Source organism: Myotis yumanensis, unplaced genomic scaffold (genome assembly GCF_028538775.1).
Source record: "Myotis yumanensis isolate MYYU_CA2020_CCGP unplaced genomic scaffold, mMyoYum1.0.hap1 SCAF_12, whole genome shotgun sequence".
Taxonomy (NCBI): domain Eukaryota; kingdom Metazoa; phylum Chordata; class Mammalia; order Chiroptera; family Vespertilionidae; genus Myotis; species Myotis yumanensis.
In genome coordinates, this window is record NW_027223763.1 from 61604560 (window position 1) to 61625793 (window position 21234).

The 21234-nt window shown below is 43.2% G+C and overlaps 1 non-coding gene across 1 annotated transcript; it reads right to left on the reverse strand.

Annotated features, from left to right (window-relative positions):
- Nucleotides 1-228: 228 nt before the first annotated feature.
- On the reverse strand, nt 229-335 carry LOC139021385 (U6 spliceosomal RNA). Its single transcript, XR_011473490.1, has one exon. It is a non-coding gene; the product is annotated as a U6 spliceosomal RNA (small nuclear RNA).
- Nucleotides 336-21234: the final 20899 nt, after the last annotated feature.

Below are 21234 nucleotides of genomic sequence, written 5' to 3' on the forward strand. Positions count from 1 at the left end.
CTCACCAGACTGGATGTGCTAGGTGAACTTACATAATGTTGAAAAACTTACTTTCCTGTTTCACCCTCCCATATTTATTCTACAACTGGCTCCTTGTTCTAGTCTTTCTTCCCCCGGTAACAAACCTAGTCATTCCTTCTGCTCTTTTCATCATTTTCAGTTCAATGCCAAATCTAACTTCTCTCTACTAACAAAACCTTACCTTGCCGTCTGAGTTTTTTTTTTGTTAAAAATATGGAACGCTTCACGAACCTGCGTGTCATCCTTGTGCAGGGGCCATGCCAATCCTCCCTGCATCGCTCCAACCTTAGTATATGTGCTGCCGAAGCGAGCACTCTGAGTTTGTGTTTATCTGTGTTTTAGCCAAATTCACTCATAATCTCTTCTGAGTAATTCTCCTCTCAACTTAATGCAGACCCTGGAGCTCTATCCACTGAGCTAAACTGGCCAGGGCTATTGTCCTACTCTTTGTCCCCATCCCATTCTGAGCTGTCTCTGAGAGTCTATAAAGAATTACTCAGTGGCCAAGACCGGTTTGGCTCAGTGGATAGAGCGTCTGCCTGCGGACTCAAGGGTCCCGGGTTCGATTCCGGTCAAGGGCATGTACCTGGGTTGCGGGCACATCCCCAGTGGGAGATGTGCAGGAGGCAGCTGGTCGATGTTTCTCTCTCATCGATGTTTCTAACTCTCTATCTCTCTCCCTTCCTCTCTGTAAAAAATCAATAAAATATATTTAAAAAAAAAAAAAAGAATTACTCAGTGGACTGCACAGATCAGACTCTCATACTCCACAAAGGATGTCATGCCAGGAATTCATTGAAAGCCCTCTTGCATGTCATTCTGAAAAATGCAATTTTTACTCAAACCATCCTGTTGTAATTTTGGCCTCAAAGAGGGCTAATGGAATACTGACTTTCATACCACCATCTTTTCTGATTGTTTTCCATCAATAGATAAACACAGGCATTGCTGTCATGGGCACAGGAATAGGACCCAGCCTTCAGCTTTCCCCTTTTCTCTTTCTCTTTCTTTCATTTACCAACCACAGAGGACAGAGAGTGAGCCCCCGTAAGTGGATTGCACTCACAAATATCCCGGGTTTGGCCAGGCACTCCCCACTTTCATCTCTTAGCATTCTTGCCCCAAACCATTACATTTCCAGTGAGAATGGTGTGTTTCATCTATAACTTCAAATAGAGTGGGAAAATGAGGCCACTGCAGGTAAAATTGCATATAGCAGACACTTGCTGTTATTTCTGGCTAGCCAGCCATCAAGACCCCATTTCACTTAGGGGAACTTTCTCCCGCAGCCCTGTATGTGCCTTGGTGAGAGGTAGGCACATTAGCCTAGATCAGTGATGGTGAACCTATGACACGCCTGTCAGAGGTAACACGCGAACTCATTTTTTTGGTTGATTTTTCTTTGTTAAATAGCATTTAAATATATAAAATAAATATCAAAAATATAAGTCTTTGTTTTACTATGGTTGCAAATATCAAAAACTTTCTATATGTGACACGGCACCAGAGTTAAGTTAGGGTTTTTCAAAATGCTGACATGCCGAGCTCAAAAGGTTCGCCATCACTGGCCTAGATGTTTCTTTTCTAAAGAACCACCTGGAAGCTTGAGCCTGTGACCTAGGCTTGACCAATCAGATGCTCCCAACTGGCAATGTTGTTTTAGACTCTTAATACATGAGGTGATTTATGCAGGAGTAGATAACCGAAATATACTACCAAAGTGTGTTTATTATTAGATGAACGAATAAAGTCCTCACTTGAGCAGAGTTCTCTTGTGACAACTCATGGTAAATGAATGAGATTCCACTTTGCAAGACCCAATAATATGCCTTAGAGCACAACTAGAAGTTACAGGACTCAGGTGCCCCCACAACCCCTGAAGAGTCTGCTGATAGATCCCAGTACTTTGTTTCACTGAGAGCACTCCAACCTCCTGTGGTTGCTGGGCTCTCTGCAGCCAATGTGCCACATTGATCTTTTATAATCAGATTAGAGGCCCTGTGCACAAAATTCATGCACTCAGGGTCGGGGGGATCCAGTCTGGGATCCCTTGGGGGATGTCTGACTGATGGCTTAGGCCCAATCCATCAGTTGGACATCCTTAGCACTGCCACAGAGGCAGGAGAGGCTCCCACCTCTCGCCAGCTATGAGCCTGCTTGTGGCTGAGTGGTGCTCCCCCTGTGGGAGCACACTGACTACCAGGGGACAGCTCCTGTGTTGAGTGAGATCTGGCCAAAACTGGCTCTCCGATATACCCTGAGGGGTCCCAGATTGTGAGAGGGCGCAGGCCAGGCCGAGGAACCCCACTGGTGCACAATTAGGGCTGGGGAGGGGTGCAGGAGGTTGGCCAGTGGGGGAGGGACTGCAGGGAGGGCTCCAGGGTGTATCCAGCCCATCTTGCTCAGTCCCGATCAGCCAGACCCCAGCAGCAAGCTAACCTACCAGTTGGAGCGTCTGCCTCTTGGTGGTCAGTGAATGTCATAGCGAGCAGTTGAGCAGCCTTAGCATATCATTAACATATTATGCTTTGATTGGTTAAATGGATGACCAGATGACCGAACACTTAGTATATTAGGCTTTTATTATGTAGGATAATGTATTTTATTTTATTTTATTTATTTATTTTTTTAAAAATATATTTTATTGATTTTTTACAGAGAGAAAGGGAGAGGGATAGAGAGTTAGAAACATCGATGAGAGAGAAACATCGACCAGCTGCCTCCTGCACATCTCCCACTGGGGATGTGCCCGCAACCAACGTACGTGCCCTTGACCGGAATCGAACCCGGGACCCTTCAGTCCGCAGGCCGACGCTCTTTCCACTGAGCCAAACCGGTTTCGTCATAATGTATTTTATTTTAAACAAGAAAATTTTAAGAACACTCTTCAAAAGTGTGCTATAACCTGAAGTATCATTTGGTTATGTCCAGAACCCAAACTTATTTTTCTCTATCATAATACTTCCATACTAACACTGAGAGCAATAGGGAAAATGTACTTGACAGCCACCTTTGCTAGAATATTGACTCAAAATTGAGGGTATTCCTAGGGAAACACGAGCAGTGAAAAACAACGGTGAGATGAACAAGATGCTTGACAAACGTCCAAAGGTTTCCCTGTTGACAAAATACTGATCTCTCTTGGCCTACATCTCGCCTGACTGCAACTCCAGGGGTAACTGGATCACAGGAGACTCCTCTGCAGAGGACAGAGAGAGTCTTTCTTTGGCTGATGAACTTGGATTCCAAGCCCCCATCCCCATGGATATCACTTTAAGAAACCTAAACACGCCACCAGCATTTAGGATGAATCCTGGCTAAAGATTTTTTTTTACTACCATATTCTTGCCATTGGGCAATTTAATGTCTCTGAGTCTCAGGCTCTTGGCAAAATGGTACCTGCCATCGCAAAAAACCAGGAGGATATGTTAGCTCACTAATGTCTATGAAAGAGCCTGGCTCAGAATAGGACTCTAAAAGTGGTCGTTATTATGATCAGCTGTCTCCTACCGGGGAGGAGACAGATTATAATAGATCCTCCTGGGATTCCAACTTTCTTCCAGGACAGGACAGACAACTGCTTGAAAGGAAATCCATATTTTAAGCAACCCGTTGTTTTAATTACTTGAGCCCAAAGCCAATGACGAGAGTTTGGGTTGAAGAGGATGGCTGCTGGGAGAGGGCATTCGCTTTCTGGGTGCCGGAAACAATGCCCCGAGATTCTAAATGACATTGAGGCCGCCTCTGAAGCAAATGTGCATCTTTACAGAACACCACAGAAGAACTGCTTGCTGTCCTGACTATGTGCCTCGGAAATCTATGCCCCGGCTTGCCTGGTATTTCATCTAAGAGTTACCCATTCTGATTTTCCATTTGAACACTCATCTTCTTTTTGTCAAAATCAATTTGAAACAAAAATTAAAATAATGTTGTTTTTCTCATCATTTTAAAACCAGAAATTCAGCGACCCTGTCGGCTGAAAATAGCGTTGGGTCTGCCCTGTTCCTGCCTGGTGGAAGCAGACAGGAACTGAGTCCTGTGCAGGCAAGGCCCTGGTGACAGTGGGAGGTTTGTCCTCTTGTTTACAAAACGTTATAAATATGGCCCTGCAAGAGTGCCCTGAGAGAGCTCTGAACTACTTGCGGAGTAGCGACAATACTGAAATGTCCAATACCCACCCAAAGGGTTGCCTTATTTCCAAAGGGGCCACTTCACACAGATATGAGACCATCAACCGAGAGAGACAGCTAGTTCATGAACATGAGAATTTTACCGATTGCAGAATGGTCTAAAAATGCTCAGCATTCATTCTTAAAATTCCACTCAGGGCACTCCCTAGACTCGTGGTCGGCAAACTGCGGCTCGAGAGCCACATGCGGCTCTTTGGTCCCTTGAGTGTGGCTCTTCCTAAGCCTTAGGAGTACCCTAATTAAGTTAACAACAATGTACCTACCTATATAGTTTAAGTTTAAAAAATTTGGCTCTCAAAAGAAATTTCAATCGTTGTACTGTTGATATTTGGCTCTGTTGACTAATGAGTTTGCCGATCACTGCCCTAGACCATCTCAGACCCTGACCACATCCCCAGCAGTATCTTTTGCTGTGTCTTGTTGATTATTTATATTACTGGAGAGAACACAATTTCTCTTTATGTCTGTATTGCCTTTTATATCTATATCTTTGCCTTTTATATTTGTATGTCTAAATAGCACCCCGTAGGTGCTTGATAAATGTAAGTTAATCAGATTAAACCATTTGCTCCCAAAGAAGCCCAGCACATGCAGTGTTAGAAATGTTCACTTGCTACGCCTCCTATATTAGCTTACCCAAAGCTTAAATTTAGAGGAGCTTAAAATGGAAGTTAAAAAACACCATGTCCAACCAACAAACATTACACATAATGGTTCTGAGAGGCAGAGGTCAAATAAATTACCGAAGGCCACAGCGCTGACCAATGGAAGAGGCAGAGCTGACATCAACTGACTCTGCAGTCAGTGTTTTGCAGATGATATGCAATAAAACATCATTTTAAAACCAGAAAACCCTTGCTTTCAGTGTTAGTGTTTCTTTGGTTGCCCATGGCAACTAGGTTTCAGTGGGATTTCGTCTGGTTCATGGGAACCCACAGTACTAGCTCCCTAATCTCCTCTCCATCCCACCCCTTAAAATTCTCCCTTCGATGTTCCAAAAGGAAATGGAAAATTCCCCCTGAGGATCCCATTCTGATTTTCCATTTGAACACTCATCTTCTTTTTGTCAAAATCAATTGAAAACAAAATTTAAAATAATGTTGTTTTTCTCTTTCCTTTCTGGGTAATTTTTTGCAATTTGGAGTCCACTCAGCACTTCCTCGAAGTATTAAAACAAAATATTTAAACATGTTTATGACAGACCTTAGAAGTGAGATGTTTTGTTTGGCGTTTCTGAAGTTGAAAACGATTTTATTACCTGAAGGCATAAAAATCGTGTGAAGTGCTATATCAGCTATATGAGGATTTAAATCCTTTCACAAAGGTAGTAAAAAATGTCTATTTCTATTGAGTGTCTTTTCCCATCATTTCAGCCTAGAAAAAAATACTTTTAAAAGAAAGAAGTTAAGTAGAAGGCATATCCTCAAAACATTATTGCATACAAATTACAAATTTTAAATAGATTGTCTTCTTCCAAAAAAAACCCATTAATAACCAACATTTATATTTGAGCTTCTTAGGTGTCAGGCACGTTTCTGATATGTTTGCTTTCAACCTAGTCAATGCTTTTAATCACCCCAATACGTGCCCACTGCTCCTGTGCCTGTTTTACGCAACGACAGTAATGTCTAGCGCACTAGTACCTTCTGAGCAACAGCCATGTGCCAAACACTAATTGAAGCACTTCATGTACTTTTTATTATTTAAATCTCATGTTGTCCATGAAAGATTAGCAGCATTCCTAAGTAAAAAAACAGGTTCTGCAAGGGTAAGTCCTCTGCCAAAAGCCAAGGGAATGGTGGAGCTGAGAGGCAAACCCAAAGTCCATATTCTGTTTACTGGAGGCAGCCCCCCTGAAGACAGGCAGAGATTTGTGATTCCTTCCCAACCCCTGTTGAGGAACTCCCCGGACCTCCCCCCCTACACTACCACCATCTGGAGGTTGAGGTTTATACGTTGACTTTGTTATGCTTAGGGTGGTAGTCACTATATTGAACAAGCAGAATTATGTGGATACCATTCCATCAACATCTCTGGGTCCATAGACCTGGAGCAGGGGTCAGGGTCACTCCAGGCTTTATTAGTGTGTGTGTGTGTGTGTGTGTGTGTGTGTGTGTGTGTGTTACCTGTTACTCAGGAGTCTTGGGACAGTGCCTGCTTACCAAACACCATAGAAATATTGTAACATTTTAAGAAGTAATAATTATACAAAGGAAATGAGTATCGAGTAATAAATTTCATGAAAAAAAGAAAACAAGTCCTGGAAAAATAAACTAAAGACCGGAAGTAATTAAAAGTAATATAATATAGAGATTAGGAGTTGGTCTCTAGATTCATGCTTCCTAGTCATGTGATATCGACAAATTGTTCAGCCTCTGTGTCTCTGTTTTTTCATCTGTGGAATGGGTGACATAATAATACTGACCTCAAATGCTTGTAATGAGTATTGAGAGAGCTCAGCCAAATAAACCCCTCAGGAAAATATTTGGTACATAATATGTGTCGGCTATTTTTATAAAGCCCAAATGTCTTCGGAGGGTATTTCATACCTTTTGACTTTTAGGTGAGGGATTTTGGAAGACTTTCACATAGTAATGTTTGTGTTTTTAATATTTCCTCTTGAAGAAGCTGTTTTCTTGCATCCTTTGATCTGCAAGTCTTATGATTAATGATAACTCTTGATTAGCTGTGAAGATCAGTAAAGAAATAGATCATCCAAGACACCAGTGAACCCTGAAAATCATTTCTATTGGGCCCTTAAGAAGTGCTTTCTGGGATTTTTTTTCCCCTTGAAGATTCATCTTTACTTCAATTTATCAAATATTTACTGAATGCTCACTCTGGGTCTCATCCTATGCTACACAGGGGCACAGAAATTAATACTGTAGAATCCTGACATCGGGGAAATCAGTCTAGCCCGACAACAGACCTGCAACAGTCCTTCACGATAGGGCTTTATAGGGGGGAGGAGGCACCATCCATCACTGCGTGGGGCGGGGGGGGGGGGGGGGTGGGGTGGGGTGGGGCGGGTTATGGACGGTTCCGGGGATGAAGTAAATGACCCCTTTAGTGGGTGGGAGGGGAAGGAACTTCTCAGGCAAGGGAAGAACACGCACAAAGTGAAGACATGGAGCTAGAGAGAGAGCAATGTATTCAGGGAACTGGGAAGGAGGTCAGGTGGCTGCAGAGGTGATGCACTGGGAGGGGGAGGGGGCGAGGAAGAGGACTTGCTATGCTGAGGCGCTTGGATCTAGTCGGTGACAAAGGATCTCCGCAGGAGTGACAGGCTCAAACATGTGTCTTAAAGAGATTCCAGGGCCGGTGGCAGCAGGGGCCAGTTGGGTCTGAGGGGATGTCAGGAAGAAAGACCACCAAACCTCGGAGGGAAGGCAGGGGAGGGGGGGGGCGGGGGGGCAAGAGATCAACCAACAACTTGTATGCATATACCAGTAAGCATAACCAATGGGCACAGACAATAGGGTGGGGATGGCCTGGGCTGGCTGGCAGGGTGGGCTGGGAGAGGTCAATGGGGGGAAGGGGGACATATGTAATACTTTCAACAATAAAGAATTAAAACAAGAGAAAGTTTTTCGTTTATGTTTCGCTTGTGCTGACATTGGATATGCATTATCCCTTTGCAGCATGACACCCGAGACGTTCCTGGTAGCAGAGGGCAGCCAGGAAGGTCACACAGGGCGAAGTGCTGTGGACAGCGCTCTCCGTCAGCGAGGCCTGTGCTTCCGAGGGAGACTCCCCAAGCAGGGTTATGTGTCTGACTTGCGTTCCCACACCATTTGTTTTTATCTACACAGTGCGCTCAGCACAGGGAACCGGGCCTTTGCCGGTCTAACTGCCACTGCGCAGCCAAGCATCATGCCTCTTCCTCGGGCCCCAGCGGGGTCTGTAAGGCACCGGGCGTGGAGAGAGGACAGCGGTGTCCCCAGCGTCTGGTGGAAGCCCTCAGGGATGTTCTGTTGCAGTTTGGATAAATCCCCAACAAGATTCCTCTCCAGTGCCCCTGACAGCTCCCCCGCCACAGTGGCCTCAGCTCCTGACTGCCCCGGGACATAACGGGGCTGTTCCCTCGGACCCCCTTCCTCCCCTCCATCTAACTCTGCCAGGCTGCCTTCTCATCCTTCATCCCGATGCTGACATCACCCACTTCGGGAGGTCCTCCCTGGTCACCTGCAGCAGCTTCCCTCGCTCCCCCACATCTGTATTCTCCATCACTGTGCCTCTCTGTCCCTTCGTAGCACTTGGTGCAGTTTGTAATTGTACCTCCTTTTCTTTAACACACTATAATTACTTCTTGGAAATCCACAACATGCAATGCATGTTAAAGGCTCTGAAAAGTCCTGCAGTTAAAAAAAACTTTTAAAAACTTTGTTTTATGCTATTTGTCAGGAGTATTGGAGGACAGAAACCTCCTTCCTTACTTAGTTCCCCCGCCGTCAGGAAACAACCGTAACATCCTTTGGGCCCAGCGCCTGCAGAGCACATTTTGCAAGTGAGAGGCAACAGGGATGTGCTGACAAAGGGGCATTTAATGCTATTACTTAGGAAGGTCATGGTTCATAAAAGGACACAAATAGAAGAAGTACTTTCAGCTCACTCTCCATGCAGAGACAAATTCTTCCCTCTTCATATCTACACAGCCCCTTCCAGGGCCACAGCTCACAGAGCACAGGCTGTTCAGGAGAGGAGCACAGAGCCCCTGGGGGCGGGCAGGCAGCCCACAGGGACACCCCACAGGGAAAGCCCAGGCTGGACCAGTCCTGCAACATCTGTAGCCATTTCTGGACAGTAACATGAGCCCAGTGCACGTGAGGCCCGTGCAACCAGCGCAATGTGGGGCAAGGGAGAAGCCAGTGTGGGGAAGGGAGAAGCCAGTGTGGGGGAAGGGAGAAGCAGTGTGGGGGAGGGAGAAGCAGTGTGGGGGAGGGAGAAGCAGTGTGGGACAAGAGAGAAGCAGTGTGGGGCAAGGGAGAAGAAGTGTGGAACAAGGGAGAAGCATTGTGGGGCAAGGGAGAAGCAGCATGGGTCAAGGGAGAAGCAATGTGGGGGAAGGAAGAAGTAGCATGGGACAAGGGAGAAGCCAGTGTGGGGCAAGGGAGAAGCAGTGTGGGTCAAGGGAGAAGCAGTGTGGGGGAAGGAAGAAGTAGCATGTGGCAAGGGAGAAGCAGTGAGGGGCAAAGGAGAAGCCTGTCTTCTCTGCCATCTGGTCATGGGAGCTCTGCTGTGGTGAGCGGAGACTGGAGGCTATTTTCTGAGCTCCTACTATAAACTTTACACACATTACACAATATTCATGAGAAGCAATGCACACTTGCTCAGAGCGCGGTCTTGTATAGGAATTCTTGTTGCTACCTGCATTTTTCTGAAGTAATATCTCCAGCTGTGGTTGCATTGCAAGCTGTCCTAGCTGAGCTCTCCAAAGAGTGCTTGCTGGCAGGTTGGTAGGCTACCTGCATAAGTGGATATGCTTGAGGTTCTATCTTTTTGTTTTGGGGGTTCAGTAGGAGGGAGAAATTTATTTTACCCCACTTTCTCTCTTTTGTCTCCTCTTCTCTTTCCTCCTTCAAATGCACGGACCTTAGGGAAGAGATGGAATAGGTAAGGAAGTGAATGGGTGGGCTGGGAGCACCAGGGTACCAGGTGCCCAGAGCGATGAGGATTCTGTGCTGGGAGAGAGCGGGCTGCTGGGAGGCCCAGATGCTGGAGGGGTGGGAGGCGCAGAACTGGGAGAGAGCCAGTTCCTTGGCACATGGTGCCGCACACACACATATACACAGACATGAAGACACAGGCACATATATCCGCACATTCACACACACACATGCTTGTACTTTGCCTCAAACTTCATGGTGCCTTTGTAGCCATGAAACCTTAGGCAGCTGTGTCCAGTGACACTATGACAGGTGCTATCAACTTGAATGTCTGTGTCCCCCCTACATTCATGTGTGAAAACCTAATCCCCAAAGTGTGTAAGGAACTGTGGCCTTTGGGACATGATTAGACCATGAGAATGGAGCCCTTGTAAAGGGGTTAGTGTCCTTATACCAGAGGGTTCCTTTGCCACCTTTTTCCATGTGAGGACACACAAGAAGACATCTGTCCAGGAACCAGGAGTAGGCCCTCACCAGACACCAGATCTGTTGGCACCTTGATCTTGGACTTCCCAGCCTTTACAACTGTGAGAAATAAGTTTCTGTTGTTTATAAGCCCCAGTCTATGGTATTCTGGTGTAGCAGCCCGGATACGTAGCCTTGCTCCTGCAGACCAAAGAGATACCCAGGGCCCCCACTGGTGTCCTTTGTGTTTGGACAAGGGTCCTGAGCGGGCCCCGCATAAAATTACAAACATTACTTAATGTGCATTGTTACAAGTCAAGCAGGATAGAGGGAAATTAACAACAGTGTTTATTTAATCCACAAATATCCCAAGCAATCTGATAAAGCAGGTGGATATACCGAGGTGAATAAGTAGGAAATTCAAGATTCACACCCACTGCTGTTTATCAGGCACTAAGTCATGCCCTGAGGATACCAAAGTGAGTAAGACACCCGTGATTGTTTTTTAAGAGCTTTCTGCCTGGTAAAAACATAATGATACAAAATGGTCTCTACCCGAGAAGAATAGAGCACACAGTTTTATGGGATCCCTAGGGGAGCTGGGGAATTCTCTGTTAGCTGTACCTCACCCTTATGCCGTGTTCCAGCTTAGAAAGCCTGGTAAAATATTCAGCCCCACAACTGAGTGGGGAAATCGAGGCAGATGACACAAACTAACATCGAAGGCCAGAGTCTGATCTAGTCTCCTGGCAACTTTGAAGATTAGGATACAGTCTTGTTGTCTGGAATCACTATGCTGGGCGTTAGATTCCCAGGATTTATTTATCTCCGAGCTACAAGTTTGTATCCTTAAACAACATCCCCCTGATTCCTTTTCCTCGCACTGCCCCAGCCTCAGGTGACCATCATTCTGTTGTTATGAGTTTGGCATTTTTAGATTCTGCATATTAGTGATCTCATACAGCATTTGTCTTTCCCTGACTTATACCACTTAGCATAATGCCCTCAAGGTGCACCCATGTTGTGGCAAATGGCACGATTCCTTTCTTTCTTATGGTCGAACTATATATATATATATATATATATATATATATATATATATATATATACACATATATATATATATATATGTATATATATATATATATATATATCCCACAACTTCTTTATCTTCTCATTGAGTGATACCTAGGTTGTTTCCATATCTTGGCTATTACGAATAATGCCGCAAGGAATGTGGGGGCGTCTTAATTATTCTCACCACACACACGCACAACTGATAACTGTATGATGGGGTAGACGTGTTAGCTGATGCCATGGTGGTATGTGTAAGTGTGCCAAATCAACACATTGTACAACTTAACTTGCACAATGTTATATGACAATTATATCTCAATAAAAATAATTTTTTAAAAATGGGGGGGGGGGGGCGGCCTGGAGGCTGGAGACCGGGAAGGCGCAGCATTGGGGGAGGTAAACTTGAGATACATAATAGTAGTGAGTCCAGGCAGAAGCTGTGGCCAGTATAAGGGTGACCGAGACCTGTTTTTATGTGGTGTCAGCTGTGGGCTGTGGCACCAGGACCGGTCAATTAAGGGAGCCCAGTAGGACCACACAGACAGAGAGAGAGGCAGGGGGTTGGTTTCTTAAAGAACGAGATGCAGGCAGATGAGGTGGGGAGCATTACTGAGGGAGAAGCAGGAATTGGCCAGGCATTGGACACTTTAAAGGGTCTGAAGGGCCAGGCAGGGTGGGTGATGTGGCTTCAGTGGCTGGTAGCAGGGTGTGTGGCCAGCAGAGGCTGTTGGCAGGGCCTGGTAGGGAGCTCACAGGCCATCAAATGGCTTTAGGTTGTGAGAGAACATGACTAAGCCTGTGTTTTAGTTACCAGTGGAGGCTGCACAGGAGAACATTTTAGGAAGGTATTGAAACAGCTCAGCAAGAACAGAAGTTAGGGGCGCCAGGGAAGGCAGGGACATGTGAATGGACAGGGGAGGGGCTGAGGAGTTGAGAAACACGTCAGGATTCAGGGAAAACACATACGCCAAAGTATTTCCTGTTCTTCCGAAATAACCAATTGCAGAGAAAATGTAAGGGTGGAATAAAACATTTCTTACTTCTTTTTATACAACTTCAGTTTTTAAAAGAATTGAACTAAATTGAAGAGAATATTAAAAGTGCGGTGTGAGAGGCATCTTTCTTTCAATCCCGCCTGAAGGCCAGAAGTATGTAACCACATCAAAATAAACAGCACAAAGAGAATTTCCAGATCTTTAATAGGGGATGTTCTGTCCTTACGTTTTCTGATATAGATTTTTTTCCTAACAAACTGGAATCGATTTTCTTTCTTTCTAAGGGCCTGTTTTTCATTTATTTGATATTTTTTCCCTAATACACTTGGAGACGAGACGTTGTGGGCTTATTTTCAATGAGGCTATAAGCCTGATAACCATTTGAATGTGTCTTATATATTTTATCTTTTATTAAAGAAGAACCTTGCTTTGTATCCTCTATCCTATTGCACATGTGTTGGTGTGCGCAATGCATTACTCTACTAATGGGTGAAAAAGACATAAAAATGATAAAAGAATAAATTCCAGCTCTCATAACCTGAATCTCAAAATCCTAATATGGAAACATTCCCCCACCCCCACCCCCACCCCCACAAAAATGACAGACATAAGATCCAATATATTCTCTTAGAAACACAATTTTGTCTTTTAAGGAACTATTAATTTCAGCCTGCGTCCCTGGCTTCAATAAGAAAATGATTTCCTTAATCTTTCTTTCCCTGAATCCAGCCGACTTCTCTCTCTAATCTGTTTTGTTTTCCACAAAGTCCTTCCAAAACATGAAATGCCCATATGTGTGTTTCTTTCCTTCCTTCAGCAGCTGCATGCTCCGCCACATATTTACATACTCCGGTGGCCAGCTCATCAGTCCGCCCCTTCATGTGGAAATCGCTGGGGTGCAGAGGCCTGTCCGGGTGGCTCTGTACTAGCTGTTTGTGTGACATTGCTAGGGGAGCCATGCTTGCTCCGGACTCATTTTGAATTTATCAAGGAAGGAGGAGGATGACATCAGGGAAGGATTTTACAAGACTCTGTCTAGACTGCCAAAACAATCTGTGGTGAAAGAAAATAGCGTAAGTATGGGCTACCAGGAAACAGTCATTTTTCTTCTCCCCTCCTTGTGGTCTTTTTTTGGTGTGGGACAGAGTGCAGCCTGGGCTGGCAATTCTGTAAATTATACTCTTTGAATCATGTAATAATAACTCAAGGACCAGAATGATTTAATGCCATATGGTAAGTGAATGTGGGACTCATCTCAGACCAAATAAATAAATAGAAGAAGCAAGTGACTTTGAGCTAGTTTTAACTTACACGCTTCTTCCCAATTTCTTAGCTTTATCCAGGGTTTTGTGGGCATTCTCGATAGACAGGCGCTCCAAGGGTAAATAATAGACATGTGACGATCCAGTTTTTCTCCTTTGTTGGGGCCCAGAGCCATTCCTCGGGTGTAGATGAGGCTCTGTTTGCCTGCACCTTCTCCACTCGGGGATCTGGCAGAGCTCTTGGTAAGTTAAATTGGAAAAAAGTACCAAATTCCTCCCATATTCCGAACAATGTGTTTTTATTTTGTTTCTTTCTAGAAACACCAAGATCCACTGGCTTAAGTTGGTTATTTGCTTGGTCTAATCCCTAAAAGGCATCACTGGGGAGTTTTCTTCACTGTCGATCTTTTTCAATTCTTGCGCACAGGAATAACCACCAAAAAAAGAAACAGATGTACTCCTTGAAGTCTTAGGTCCAGGCAAACTTGTGCTATGGGCCATACTTGTCTTTATTTTAAAGATAACCTGGGACACAAGAAAGAGCGTTACATAAAACTGAATTTAAAGTTATAAGAAATATTGCTATTTCTTCCTCTTTATTTCCCTTTTCTGGGTTCTTATTCCATCTTTGGCATAAATTATCTTTCCCCAAATCCACTGACCACCATACAGTATTTACTATCATGCTGTGTTAGGTCACCCAAAATTGTTCCAAACTGGCCTATTTTGGACCTGAATTTTTCAGGAACTTGTTGAAGATTATTGAACATTCAGACTAGGGGCAAGGAACCAATTATGCTGCATTAAAAAAAAAACATCTTAAAAACTTAATGGCTTAAAACACAACCATTTTTATTATATTTCATGGTTCTCTATGAGTTGGCAAGGACCTTGTTGGGTGGTTATTTCTCTGTTTCACTTGAGGGTTTTCTCTCTCTTATTTTTAACAGTTTACTTTCAATTTTATTTGTATTGGTTGCAGGCGTGCAGCTTACTGGTTAGACAGTCATATACTTTACATAGAGTTCCTCTTGATATTTTCCGTACCCAACTGGTACCACAGAGTCATTGCGATGTTACTGACTATATTCTCTATGCTTCATATGCTTGTGACTGTTTTGTAATCACCAATTTGCACTTCTTAGTCCCTTCACCTCTTTCACCCAGTCCTTCAACTCCCTTTGCGGTTTCTTAGGAGATTGCAGTCAGATGGCTATTGAGCTACTGACAGGGCTCTCTGCAGTCCGCTTTCTACAGGCCTCTCATCTTCCAGGGCCCTCCGTCTGGCCTCTCTCACCATTAAGGTAACCTGGATTTCTGAAATGGCAGCTTCTGGCTCCAAGATAAAGGAAGCAAAAGCTTCTAGGCCTTTTTAATGCCTGGGCTTAGAGGTCTTAGCACATGACTTCCTTTGTAGGACCAGCCTAGATTCGTGGGTAGGAAACAGGCTCCACCTCCTGATGGGAGGAACAGTAGGCACCCACAGGGAGACACAGAATGGTTTGGGGCCATCTCTAAGGATTAACTAACACATTAGGCATCCTGTGTTTGGAGAAGGAGGGAGAGAGAGAGAGAGAGAGGGAGAGGGAGAGAGAGAGAGAGAGAGAAGGGAAGGGAAGGGGAGGGAAGGGAAGGGAAGGGAAGGGAAGGGAAGGGAAGGGAAGGGAAGGGAAGGGGAGGGAAGGGAAGGGAAGGGGAGGGAAGGGAAGGGAAGGGAGGAGGGAGGGAGAGATGGAGGGAGGGAGGGAGGGAGGGAGGGAGGGAAGGAAGGAAGGAAGGAAGGAAGGAAGGAAGGAAGGAAGGAAGGAAAACAAAAGAAACAAAGGAAGAAAACAAAGAATTTGACAAAAGTCTTATCGTTCAGGAGTGCATCTCTACTGCTGGGCATATTAGGCAGCATGACTACACTGCAGAGGACATGATTTGAAGTACCCTTCCAGCTCAGATTGCACCATGCGGAGATATCTGACATTGACTAAAGTCAATCTATTCTAGTCACAACTCCACATCTCTCCTGAGAGTCACATAGCCTCCACGTCAGCCTTCATTTACAATGAATGGGACCCACTAGTGGCTAGCCTCATTACATAGCCCAATCCTCTTCCACACAATGCAGAAGGCTGGAGAATCTGTGAGCAGGTAGGTGGCAGAGGCAAGCAAGGGTAAAAATAGTGTATGCAAAGGCTCTGAGACAGAAAAGCAGGGGATGTGGATGGGCAACAGTGAACAGCTCGGGTTAAAAGGGAACTTAGCATTTATAATCCAAGGTTCCAAGGTCATTTGCTGGCAATGTTATCTATAACAAATCATTGAGGCTCTTGAACCTCTAGTTTCCTTAATAGGACAGTAAGGATGTCAAGTTGCCAACCTCGAAGGTCGTGGGATAGAAAATGAAAAGAAATGCATAAATCAAGTCCCTTTGTAAAGTCTAAAATGTGTGGCAAAATATCAAAGCGTGAGATGAAAGGTAGTAGGAAATAAACGAGAAAATTAGTTTATTACAGATTATACAAAGAAAACAACAGGAAACTTAAGTTCAGTGAAGCTGGGAAAAATTAAGCATATAAGCCACATAGATGGCCCTAGTAATAAATCTTTTCAATCTAAAAATACACTTTACAAACCGTAATTGAGAAAAAAAATCACTTTGCATTGCTCTTGCTGTTGAATTTACACTCCTGGCTTCTCTGAAAATCATTTTAAAAGTTTTAGTTAGCTAGTATTAGCTGCAATGCCTCTATAAGTGTTTTTAAATCAGAGATGATTTGTCAAGAACATAAGTTACTCCATTATTTATTTGAAGCTCCATAGGTGTTGGCCTCTCAGGTCCTAAGAGAATTGGTAGACTTGCACTAACGTTACGCTTGGCATGCATAAGACCTCAGGGAGAACAATGACTCACAAGGGAAAATTGTTTTACACTGAGCAGTTCACTCCTTGTCCTTGACTCAGATGAATTGACTGGTCTTTGGCCAGATGTAGTGAGGAGACAGGGAGGACAAAAGAGAAGCAGCTATTTTCTCCTGCTTTTAGCACATTGTCCAAAGGGTGTGTCGGCATATAAACTCTAGGGCCAGTACCGACACACGAGTTTTCACACGCAAGTGGAGTGAGGAGTTAGCTGAGGGTGTGCCTGCAGCCCTATGTGGGTTTCCCCTTGTCTTCTTGATGAAAAATAAAATGCTGTGTTCACCTATAAAGAATGACTCACTTATAGAGCTTCCTTTGAAACCCGAGGCTCCAGGAACCTGTGTGTAATCTCCAGGAGGACCAAATGGGTCCAGGGCTGAGCAAGCATGATGGGGCCCTTGCCAGCAGCCAGCGGCACGAGATTTGAGATGGTGCAACTGGTAATGACTCAGCACTTGGGAAAGTGGATTAAGGCTGTGGGGTGACCCTGCCTTTTCTCCATTTCACTCAAATTGACATTGATGTTGATGCCTCCTTGAATAAGTGGGGATGTCACGATGACTCATGTTTATAATATCTCCTGCTCTTGAAAGGTAGTATAGACCGGTCTGTGGATTTCTCTCCCTTCCGTGTTTGTAAATCTAGAAGGCATTGCCACCCAAAGAGACAGCTTGATCCAAGGAGTTCAAAAGAGCAAGATCCACACGGGTATGATGGACTGGTTCTTGGGGAAAGGACCTTCCTTGGAATATTTGACTTGGGAACACAGCATTTAAGTTCTAGGCAGACAACAAATCCAGTTTTTGGCTTCTAGTAGTGGAACCACAGATTAAATGTCCTCAAATATATCATACTTGGATTCAAAGAACAAAACAAGAAATTATAAAATCATTCCTTTAAAAAATTACTTAGTCTTGGGTACATCTTTAAAACCCTGGAATGGGAATATATTCAAATTTATATGTTATATAAAAATTTATTGATACCACCTACATTATTGGAGTGTCAGGGATGTGTGTGTGTGTTTTGGTTGGAGACGTCAGCACCTTTTTTTTAAAAAATATTTTGTATTTATTTCAGAGCGGAAGGGACAGGAAGAGAGAGATAGAAACATCAATGATGAGAATCATTGATCGGCTGTCTCCTGCATGCCCCCCACTGGGGACTGAGCCCACAACCCAGGCATGTGCCCTTGACCAGAATTGAACCGGGGACCCTTCAGTCCGCAGGCCGCAGCTCCATCCACTGAGCCAAACCTGACAGGGTGTCAGCACCTTTTATTCAGTAATTTGATAGGTCAAACAAAAAGAAAATCAGTAGGATATAGTGACCTAAATAGTGCTATAAATATACTTGTTCTAAGTGACATTTATACACTGCTCTATCCAACAATGACAAAATATACATTTACTTTATTCTCAAATTCACCTAGAAATTCACCAATAGGGCCATAAAGCATTGACATATTTTAAAATAGACTTTATACAAATTATGTTCTCAGAAAAATGGAATTAAACTAGAGCTCAAAACAGAAAGATAGCTGAAAAATTTCCAAATAATTGGGAATTAACCAGCATACTACTAAATAATCTATTGTCAAGGAAAAAGTCATTATATAAATTAAAATATTTTGAAATGAATATAAAAATACAATGAATAAAAATCTGAGATGCAGCAAGAGCAGTGGTTAAGAGGAAATTTATAGCATGAAATAAGTTGGAAACTAAGATGATATAAAATCAACAATCAAAGCTGTCACCTTAGGAACTAGAGAAATGAAAATAATTTAAGCCTAAAGCAAGTGGAAGCAAAGAAACAATAATAGCTGGGCTAACAAACAATTAATCTAAAAAATATTTTTAGATTATATTTGTATTTACAGAAAAGTTGTGAAGATAGTACAGTTTCTATATGTGTTATGCCTGCCCAGTTTTCTCTATTATTAACAGTTTTCATTAGTAACAGCCATTTATTACAATTAATGAAACAAACAAACAAACAAACAAAAAGACAGTTGTTTGAGGACATAAATGTCTTTCAAACCCCTTAAGACAAATTATAATTAAATCTCTCTATATATAAAAGCCTAAGCTACTGAACGACTGAACGACCGCTTGACCGATTGCTATGATGTGCACTGACCACCAGGAGGAAGACGTTCAATGCAGGAGCTGACCCCTGGTGGTCAGTGCACTCCCGCAGCTAACCTCCTGCGGTCCCTCCCCCCAGCCGGCCAACCTCCCACAGTCCCGATCATCCCCGATTGCCAGGCCGGCTGAAAGACCCCACCCATGCATGAATTCGTGCACCAGCCTCTAGTTAAATGATAAGATACTAAGGAGAAAACTGGTGATAGACATTGGAAGAAGAAGAAGGGCTGTCTGACCTCCAGTGACCTAACATAAACTCCCCGAAACCCACTGTGCTCCTGGTAGCATTGTGGGATTATGACTCTTACAGAGGTAGAGCTGTGCTTTGAAAAACCAAGCAGAGCTGTTGAATCACAGCAGTGGTTTCTATCAGCAGAGTTGAAAGTCTATTATAGCAAGCCAAACCCTTACCCATGATGCCAAAGGGCTTGCTTCGAAGGTGATTCACTTGGCAGTCTTCAACTGGATGGGGCATTTAATTCATCCTTAAAAAAATCTACTTACTTCTCTTTACTCCTGTGAGTTATTTCAGGATGTATTTGAAATACAATGACTTTGTTTTTCTTAGCCATCTTAAGAAACTCATTCTACAGGAGACAGAAAAAATTTGTGTTTATATACACACGCATATGTATGCATGTATATGTATAAACAGATAGATATAGATGTAGTCTAAAGTTGCATCTACATGAAGCTCAACCGATTCATTCCAGTCAGTTTGGCATCACTATTGGCAAAATTAGTCTTTGTTAATTTTAGTTTTTAAGTTGGCATTATATATAGAAAAAGACTAATTTTTTTTTCAGGGTGGAAAGAGAAGTGCTGATGACAAAGAGGTTTTTATTTATTTTTTTATTTGTTCTGTCCATTTTTAACTTAGAATGTTGAGATAACTCCCCAAATCTCACAAATTCATTATTGCAGATGGCTTGTGGGGATGCTTCATTCATATTTTGTTTCTGGATTCGGTTTTATTGTTTTGTTTTTTAAGCTTTGCAGAGAAATAGGAAAGAAAATGTGCTTGCTTCAAGACTAATTTCTATGTATAGCGAAATGATTTGGGTCGGGGCAATAAATGCTTTGGGAGAGGAGGCAAAGAGCACTAGAGGTTGGGTCAGGAGACCTGGATTTTTTTTCCCAACTCTGCCTTTATTTAGATCTTCTTTATCAACCACTTGGGGGGCTACATTTCCTAAACTGTAAAATGAGGGGGTTGGATTGACTCACCTTTATAATCTTCTTCAACTTTTCTATTCTTTTATGTTGTTGTTAATTCTCACCTGAGGATATTATTTCCATTGATTTTTAGAGATAGTGGAAGGGAGGGAGTAGGAGAGAAAGGGAGAAAGAGATACCAGGGTACATCTCTGTGAAAGAGACACATCAACTGGTTGCCTCCTGCAACCTAGGTAGATGCCCATGACTGGGAATTGAACCTAAGACCCTTCAGGTGCATGGGCCAATGCTCTAACCACTGAACACACCAGCCAGGGCCAGCTTTTATAGTCTATGATTCTTTTCATGGCACATAAGTTGAAAATGTAGAAAAACCCCAGATTTAAAAAGAGTCAAGTCATTGTTTCTAATAACATGATTTGATTTCAAATGTTTGAAAAATATTCAATTGGCCAGAAAGTAAATGGTTTTAGGTTGAATATTCTATTAGCTTACAAAGAACATAAAAATACATGTGGTAAGAAAAAACATAATAGGGATCAGCTTACTTGATCCTATTTTTCTTTCTCTGATATTAACTCCAACGGGAATTTTCTGTTGGAACATCCACGTTGATTTAAAGCTTAGAGATAGCCCTTAAATGCCAAAAATGTTGCCTCAGCAATAAAATTTTAATGCTTCAAGTTATCCAAACCCTTTTACCATCATTTTCAGAAAAAAATTTAAATAACATATGCTTTTCTTAACAAATTACGAACAAGACTGTGATGGCTTCTCTCTATGATCTCTTCCTAGGAAGTCCATCCAATCCCATAACTATTATAGGTGTAACTATTATTTTTATACAAGCAAACACCTAAGCACCAAACCAATATAGTCTGTGGAAAATCTCCACTTGGAAGCATCTGTGACGATTTAAATTCAACCTCATCTTCCTGCCAAAATCTGCTCCTCCTCCTGGGTTCCCTAACTTGGTTTTTGGCTCTGTCTACCAGTCATCCAAGTTAAAATCTGGCAGTCATCTCTATACATATTTCTACCTCACACACCACAATCAAATTTTTTTTAAAGAACTGGCAAATTAGGAATGACTCCATTTGTGTACGTGTGTGTGGGGGGCTAAACTATTCTTATTTTCTTGGCAACAAGATGGGAATTTCAACGTACCAAGAGACAGAGTCCAATTAAAGAACCTCACATGTTTTCCTGTCAAATGCAATGCCCCAAAGAACTGGATGTTACCTACATGACTTTTAGCTCTCTGTTTCAGTGTGGAAACTTTTAATTGTCCAAGTGGTCCTAACCCTGAAATTAATATGGCTCACTCGTGATTGGGGCAAATGACAGAACTCAGTAACCAAAACCTACAAACTGAAACTCTG